Raw genomic sequence first — 9329 nt, forward strand, 5'->3', positions numbered from 1 at the left:
AAGGGGTAGGTTTCAGCAAGAACAGAGGGGAAGAACGTTCAAATTCTTTTTTTAATTTTAAAGTTAATTTTTTAAATTTTTGATTAAAATTGATTTAAAAACAAAAGAAAAATAGTGCAATTAAAATTAGTTTAAGGGCTAAAGTACAAGTAAGTTTGCCTGAAGGAACACAGTACATACCATGCATCCGCCCGTACCATATAACACACCTAAAAGTCAATTGCCTGACTTTTGATCACGTGGCGCATTCTTATTAGTTGTAGGGTTACTGCACCGAAGAAGTCATTTGCCTGACTTCACCATAGAATTTTCCTAAACAAATAGTAGTAGTATTATCACATAAAATAACAATGTTCCTCTCATAATTCATTTAGTAATCTAAGACCAAAAAAAAGTAATCTTAAAGTTGATGTATCATCCAAAGTATTTGTGTGCTACAATTTGTTGTTAAGATGTATTCTACTTACCTATGAGTAGATAATGCAATTGTTCATTGTATTTAGCTTGACTATGAGATTATATTTTGACCAATGGATAGATGGCTATCACTAATACTCTTTCTTTCAATTCTATCTTCAACCTCGTTATCATCACATAATCCTACTAACTTGTATTCAAGTGATTTGTGGTAAAGAAACAAGGTTATCAGTACCTTTTAGATATCTAAAGATTTTCTTGATAGTAGTTTAGTGTGTTTCTCTAGAATCTAATTTGGAATCTTTTCACGAAAGCATACACTAAATAAATTATCAAATCTCAAGGCAATCAGATAGAGTAGAGAACATAGTATACCTCGATATACCCTTGAATTACCTTATTACTTGACTCATTTGCATAGCGAGAAAGTAAGGTGCATTAGTGTAAGCATTGATCTACAAATTCTTGAGTAGTTCCTTTGTATGATTGGTTTGATGGATGTAAACACCATTTTTACATTGTTTATTTTGATCCCAAGGAAGAACTTGAGTTCACTCGTCATGCTCATCTCACATTCATTCTGCATCAACTTAGAAAATTGTTGGTAGAGTTTTGCTTTGATAGAACCAAAGATAACATCATCAACATAAATCTAAACACACTAGTACAAAAAATACTTTTTAGATTCGTGCTTAAGTCGGTTCGCTCTACCACCCGTCTTAAGAAGTGACGCGGTGGCAGTTTCGCAATTCTTTCAAACTGCCTTAAGTCGGTTATAAGGTTACCCGACTTAAGGTTGATAAAATAATGAAAATAATTTTTTTTAATAAATTCCTTAAGTCGCTAGGTTGACCAAATGACTTGAGAAGTCATTTTCTTAAGTCGGTCTGTTGACCACCCGACCTAAGGATTTTTCCCTATATTTTTTTTGTCAAAATAAAAACTTTCCCCCTTTTTATTTATTAATTAATTAAATTAATAAACTAGTTAAATTTATTAATTAAATAAATAGTTATATGGTTGAACAAAAAAATGAATAGTTATATCAAACCTTTTTTCTTAGAAAAAAATAAAAACTTTCCCTCTTTTTATTTATTAATTAATTAAATTAATAAACTTATTAAATCTATTAATTAAATAAATAGTTATATGGTTGAACGAAAAAAAAATTGATACTTATATCAAAAACACTCTCGATCTCAAAATCTCCCAATATCCATATCTCTTTGTTTCATCAATCTCGATCTCTTAATTTCACGTTCTCAATTTCACGTTCTCGCCCTCAATTTCGCCATAGATCTACGTCGTTCCGATCTACAAATCTGTTTCACGATGGAAACAAACGAATTGAAACTGCATCACGATTGGAATGGAAACTGCATCACGATTCTGGATCTTCCTTCTCTTCCAACGAAGAACCTCACCAGGTTTGCAATTTCCAATCCAAAACCCTAATTTCACCAGATTTACATATGAAAATTTGAATTCTTCTGTCAGGATCCGCAGACAGAAATTGTGGTTTGTGCTGCTGCTATTCGCCGCATGAGTCGGAGACCGATTTCCTCTGGAGCTAGCAGCTCATCGTATCCGCCTGTAAAGCATCAAGGTTCCTCGTGCAACTCATTTGTTTTAATTTTATTTTCCTTTAGTATTTATTGATACTGTTCGATAATGAATTAGAGTAAATAATTGAATTAATCAATGTTTATATAAACAACTTAATTAAGTGCTTATAAGTGTTCGTGTTTATGTATAAGCTAATTGGATAACAAAAGATAAAATAATGTCGAAATGTTTTGATATAAGCTATAAGTTATTTTCATAAACCGTCATGGAGAGCTGATGTAAATAAGTTTAAAAGCAACAAAAAACAGGGTCAGGGACACATCATAAGTTGATTTCATAAGCTCTTACAAACGGTTGCATAAGTGCTTATGTTAGTATAAGTTCAAGTAAGTCGATCTAAACAGGCTATTTATTTATGAAATATGCTTGAAGTGACTAAATGTGTATTAGTCGGACAAATAGTTGAAATTATGAAAATGATGGGTAAATTGAAATCATGTTGTTTTTGTTGGTTATATTAGTCTGTTGGGTATTTCGAAAACTAATTTGATGTATTATATATCATTTAGAGAATTTTAAAATGATATTGCGGCAGTTTGGGGGATCTTTTTGCATTTTTACTTGGTTATTTCTCTAGATACTTCTTCATTAAATTTGTTCAAGTGTTTAGAGTCAACCACTTGTAGAGTTTACTAGATACTTATTACAAATGTGAATCCAAAAGCTAATTTTAATTATCCATTTTCAGTTGTATTTCTTAAGCTTATTTTTATAATAATGCTAATTTCTTCTATTAACAGAAATGAGAGTATGATAGTTAGATATGCCATATTGTAGTATTATTGTTTATTTATCTCAGGTTCTGGTTTGAGTGCTTTGTTAGAACAAGTGAGATTCTTAGCAAATGATTCATAAGTTTGACTTCAATCCACGTAGATCAAATTATATTGGTTTTAAATTAATATTGGATACACTAGTATAAGTTAATTCAATGAATACACTTAATGCCATTACCTACAAATTTAATATATCATTACTATTGTAGTTGCCACATGATCAGGGAGGAGATGAGGATAGGTATAATGAATGTTAATTGATTTGATGAAATTGATGGGTTTGATGGTTTTGATTTCTATTAAGTTTGGGATTAAGAATGGTGAAAACAACTTTCTGGATAATAACCATGAATGTACGTGTTTGATTTGAACAAGGAAAGGTATAAAATTTACTACTTAATACACCTCAACTGTGTCTTGCTCTACTAGTGAGACCAACTGTTGGTTTGATGCCTACTACTAAGTTCATACATGATATTCATGTACGCATGGGTCTATTCCCTCAATATATTTGTATTTTCAGTGTTTATGTTTCCTTTATATGTTGTACCATACCTAGAAAATATGTAGTTTTATCTACTGTGAAGTTCCTGTCAGAACTTTATTGTGGTTTTAGAAGGGGAAAAAAAACTACCTAAAATCAATGAAATTGTCAAAAAGCAAACTATTTCTCAACTGGTTAAGTTAGAACAAAATAGTTCATTGGTTATGGTCTCATTTGTTGTGATGAACTTTATGAAGTTCAAACCATGCTTAGATGATTGAATATGGTGAAACATTTTCATTTGAAAGTTAAAGAACAGTGGTAGACGAGTTGAGAATGATATGAATCATGAACATTATATTGTTTGTTTTTCTATTTTAATAGAACCACTTTTAAGGTCATCATCGAATTTAGATACCCTCAATTTAGGCCAACAAATCGAAATAAGTAGGCATTTGAATCCTTGTATTCTAAATTTTGAATTTTGAATATTGTACAATTAGGACATTACAAACAAATTAAATTAGATTATATTTGTTCATGTCAGTTGTTTGCTTGACCATAACAACAACTATGGGTTCACCCAATGTGTATGGATTCATATATTTCCCTTTGCTCTTTCCCTTTCAATTTTCTATCGAAGCGCCTTTCCTCTTTACAACTTACTATCAATATTAAGCCTTGATCAAGCAAACGATTTGAGGATTTAATTAACAAGTTCACGAGTTATTCCCTTTGATAAAACCCAAACTAGTCAACTCCTTCAATATCATACTTGTAATTTCTTAACTAAATTTTGGACTTAGCTTCAGTGACATATATGAACCTCTCCATTGAATTTAAAAAAAAAATACGAAAATAGAAAAAGCTCCTAGCTATAGATATTAGGCCATAGGATTATGCAGCACTAGTGAGAAGAAAATTTCATTTTCCTATGTTTTTCTTTGATTTAGAGCCTTGAGGTTTGGAACTTAAAAAGTGTATATACTACTTAAGAATAATTGTGTCTTGGGATTTCTGAAACAGATCTTTGATGCTTTTTATTTGGAAGAATAATCAAGTTGAAACTCATGAATTTTAGTTTCTTTAAAACTTCATAAACTCTAATTGGAATTGATTCAACCTGTGAATTTATATAATTTAATTGAAACACATAACATAGGTACACCTATGACCTACACAAGCATTTTTATGACAAACCGTTCCCCTGTACTCTTGTCAAAATGCTTTTAAGAAATTTAGTCAAAAAGGTGTTATCCTACAGAGGTCCCTATATGTTTGATTATTTTGCTTTTCCCTCAATTTTCTAATTACTCTAATTTGTTTATTATTAAAAGATGTCTCACCTTAAACACCATACATGAACTTATGTTACTTTGATTTTCTCTAAACTATCTATAACAAGTAAACTTTGTGAACTGTGAAACATAAATGTTAAATGAGTTGTAGTCATGGACTTTGGAAAGAAAGTTTATTTTGGTGTCAAATAGATTATGAAGTATGATTATATTGTTACTACTTTTAATCTATCTAAAACTAATGATTTAGTTAGTAACCTAAAAACAATAGTTATTACAGGCTAAATATATTATTTATTTTTAATACAAACTATAAGCAAAAATATGTGTGTGGGGCGTCATTGCCTAAAAGCAAAGGTTTTAGAAACAATGTCTTCAATTAGGCATTTAGTCTTTTAGAAGAAAAACAAATATATGGACATATTGAACTTTGACTTTTCAATCACATGTCAATTGTGCTTGCCACAATTCATGTCATTTAAACTATGAAACTACTTGATCTTGGTTTTGCATTTTTATTTTGAATGTTTTCACTCTTGTTTTATTTGCAAACTTATCTGACTTTTATATTAATAAAAAAAAAATGATCTTTTTACCGTTAACGAATGACTTCTAGTTTTATGTAGAAGTAACTTACATATGGTAAAATTTATAATTTGTTGAGCTACAAATCCATATTTGAATTTTCATTCTATTCTGACACCATGTATCAAGTTTGTAGTTTGGGTTTGGCTACTATTATGATAATGAATAGTTTGACTTCAATTTATTAGTGTCAAACATCAGTATTTGTTATGACCAAATATGACTTTTTTTGTTTATATTCTCATTTTTTGGCTACTGTTCTGTTTTCATTTCCTTGGTGATTTTAATATGCAGTTTTTAATTGATTCTTGGTTGCGTACTATATTAACGGTATTGAGCTTGAATTGTTACTAACCATTGTTATATGTTTCTTTTTAAACAAACACATGGGTGATCCAGCAGGTCCTTCACAAAGTGAGTCGAATACTCAATCTAACCAAAAAAGGGGAAGAGGTCGCACAGGGATGAAGAATTTGAAAATCAAAACTGCATAGGGTAAGAAATTACCAATTGAATTCCAATCAAATGGATTACCTTCCGGGGAAAACGCGAAAAGGTTCAAGCACTAGGTCGCTTCCTTTGTTCGAGAGTGTACAAGTATTCTGATAAGGGATTGGGATAGTGTTCCTGATGCCACAAAGGATGAGATTTGGAAATCAATCACAGTAATTTTTAATTGAGTTTGTTACTATTGTACTTAACTTTAATTTTTTCATATACTAACTGCTATATTTGTTGTGTAATGTAGGCTAAATAGGATATGCCGAATGATAGGTTTGTGAAAAAGAAAACTTTATCTTACGTGTGTGACTGATGGATAGCATTCAAAAATAGTTTAACAAGTAGGTATTTATTTGGTGGTAAAGAAAGTGACAAGTCTCTTATCGAGACTTACGATTTTATTGATGAGGGCATGTGGCAGGAGTTTATTAGGACGCAAGCCGAATCTTCCTTTCTGGTTAGTCTGATTTATTATGTAGTTCCTGAATCAAGTTTCATTTTAGTATTACCTTTCTGGTTAGTCTGATTTATATAGGAGAAAAGACAGAATGCACAACAGACTCAAGCTAATAATAAATATCCCCATAGATTGTCTCATGGGGGATATGAATTACTTGTGAAAAAGATGATGGAAGAAAAATTAAAAGAAAGACAGGAAGCGGCTTGAGACACAGAAGTTCCACCTCCATCTCCACCTCAACGTCATGAGAAGTGGAAAAGAGCCAGAATAAAACCATCAGGAGAGTATACATCAGAACACACTCGTGTTGTTGCAGAAACAATTGTAAGTAAATGCTTAAGTTCTTTTTTCCAAGTATTAATTATATGGGATCAAACTACACTCAGATTTGTATTCGACACGGATTCCTATTCAGAATGTGCACACCCATTACACTTGTTTGTTGTTGTATAGGATTATGTGGCCCATCTGATTTGGCTGATTCCAAGTAGTTCTCCCCTGTTTTGGGAGATAGTAAGCAATGTACACCTATTTTGCAGTGTGTTTTTAGGAAGCCCCTAGTGGCTCACATTTCTTTGGCATGGCTGCTTGTTCTGAGCATCTAATTTGTAAACTTGTCTACTATCTTTGTTGTCACAACTAGCAATTGCTTCATGTCTGCTATACTGTTGGGTTCAATGCTTTGAGCTCACAAATTTTTTTCTTGGCTTAATTTGTCCGTCTCTTGTTTTAACTACTACTTAAATAAACTTTGCTAAAACGTTATTGTAGTGAGACAATGTCATATTAAATAAACTATGACTATGTTGCTATTATGCATGTATGCAGCGGACAAAAAAATGGTTACAGGAAACCAAATGGAGAAATGGAGCATTTTATTAAAAAAAAAACTGAACTTTTTAAGTCGGTTAAAAAAGGGCGACTTAAGAAGTTAATGTGATTCCTCAAGACGGTTGTTATATCCGACTTAAAAAACAAATACTTCTTACGACGGGAGCTATTAGGTCGGACGATTTCCAGACTTAAAAGGCCCTTTTTAACCGACTTAAAAAATATACCTTAAGACTGTTGGTAAATCCGACTTAAAAAGCAAATACTTCTTATGACGGGAGCTATTAGGTCGGACACGCGCCCGACTTAAAAAGCCCTTTTTAACCGACTTAAAAAGGGTTTTTTGTACTAGTGACAAGTAGAAATTAATTTTTAGATGCTTTTTTTAAATTGAGTAGTGTCCTCTTGGCCTCTTGTAATATTATTTTCTAACAAAAAATTGCTACGTCTATCATACCTAGCTGTCGAAGCTTATTTAGGACAATACAAAGATTTCTTAAGTTTGTAAACATGTTCAGAAAATTGTGTGTCCTCAAATCCATATGGTTGTTTAACATTTACTTACTCATTTATCAAACTATTAATAAATGCACCTTTAATATCTATTTGATAAAGAATAATGTTATGATTAACTATAAATGAAAAATAAATTTTGATTGCATTTAACCTTACAACATGTGCTAAGGTTTCAGTTTAATAAAAACCTTCATGTTTACTGTAACCATGATCTACAAGTATATCTTTGGGTTTTAATATATAGATTAGTCCAACAATAGATTCATCTCTAAATGATGTTCTTATTCTTTAGGGATCTTCCTTGTTTCCAATATTCAATTTGTCTAGATGTGACGATTTATATTTCCATCTTTGGCTATTCTCAATTTGGTGATTAGAGTAATCATCTTTCACTGCACTTTCTATATCCTCGTATTCTTATAGGGTGATGGTTACTTCTCTAGAAGATTGGTTGACTTGTTCATCTAATTATACCTGAATATCTGCAATGTCTTCAACAAGATTTGGCTTTTTAGGGTCACAGTCTTTGTCATCAAATATAATGTGAATTGATTCTTCAACCATCAATGTCTATTGATTATATTTGAAAGTCCTAATAAGATACAATTTTTAAGGTTTCCTAATAAGATACAATTTTCTAGTTTGAAATCAAACTTGCCTAAGTGATTTTTAATGTTAAACGTATAACATGTGCAACCAAATTGATGAAAATATGAAATGTTTGGTTTTCTTCTTCTCCACAATTGATAAGGAGTCTTATTTATGATATGTACAATAAAGATTTTTAACACCATTCTTTTTATGAATCATGGTGCAAGACATTTCCTAGAGAGACCTGTTTTTTCATTCTACAATTTCTTCATGTTGAGGAGTTCTAGGTATGGAGAAATTGTGTAAAATATCATTTTCTCAAGGTCTTGGGTTCGATTCTTCCCGGTGCCTGTTTTAGTGGGTTAGTTTGGCTTCTTCAAATAAAAAACTTTATCTTTATACTTTTTAGGCCACATAAGCTACTTTACCTATTTCCTTTATGTTTTGTAGGTATTTGATGAGTAAGAAAATGAGATGAAAAAGACCTAAGTTTCAGAATCAGGACATATTTGTTAGGAAAGCAAAGCGAGTTACACGTGAGACAAGTCCTGTAGTTTCAAGGGTTGTTTGGCAGAAAGATAGCATAGGCGAGCCAAAACAATCTGGGAACAAATCTGAGCAAAAAAATTTGTTTTACAAGATTGAAAGATTCACTTGGTGAGTTGGAGCGAGGTCAATACGAAAGATTTCAGAGATGTTCCAGGGAATTAAGAGAGTAGATTCCCTAGGCGAGAAGCAACCCGCCTAACGAATCAACCCAAGTTGTATTTTCCCTCCAATGAAGAAACATCGGATTCGCTAAGCGAGTAGATTTCGCTACGCAAATCTACACTTTTCAAAATGTCGATACACAAATGTAAATGAAGTCTAAAACACATTTTATGTTCCATAGACTCGTTTAGGAGGAAGGGAGGGAGGGAGGGAGGGAGGGAGGGAGGGAGGGAGAGAGAGAGAGAGAGAGAGAGAGAGAGAGAGAGAGAGAGAGAGAGAGAATCATTGGATAACATAGTTTCATCATCGGAGGCCTTTTGGAGCTTTTATTCAAGCAACTAATGCTTTTTTGTATAATTTCTTCTTTGTATTAGTTATTCCCATTATGGGAATTTAATCTCTCTTGTGTTGGGATTAGATTTAGTTAGCAAGAATTTCAATGTAAACTCGTGGTCTGGCTAATTGTACATAATGTCTAATTGAAATAAATGCATATATGGATGTTAGTTTTTAGACAATATTAGTTATTCCCA

General features: G+C 31.9%; 1 long non-coding RNA gene across 1 annotated transcript; it reads left to right on the top strand.

Annotated features, from left to right (window-relative positions):
- The first annotated feature begins 1595 nt into the window (after positions 1-1595).
- LOC146936479 (uncharacterized) lies at positions 1596-7332 on the top strand. Its single transcript, XR_015030627.1, has 6 exons — positions 1596-1844; positions 1915-2023; positions 5589-5851; positions 5935-6144; positions 6223-6471; positions 6976-7332. It is a non-coding gene; the product is annotated as an uncharacterized LOC146936479 (long non-coding RNA).
- The last annotated feature ends 1997 nt before the right edge of the window (positions 7333-9329 follow it).

This window comes from Medicago sativa, chromosome 3 (genome assembly GCF_051527215.1).
Source record: "Medicago sativa cultivar Bolivia chromosome 3, Bolivia_mono, whole genome shotgun sequence".
NCBI classification, from domain to species: Eukaryota; Viridiplantae; Streptophyta; class Magnoliopsida; order Fabales; family Fabaceae; genus Medicago; species Medicago sativa.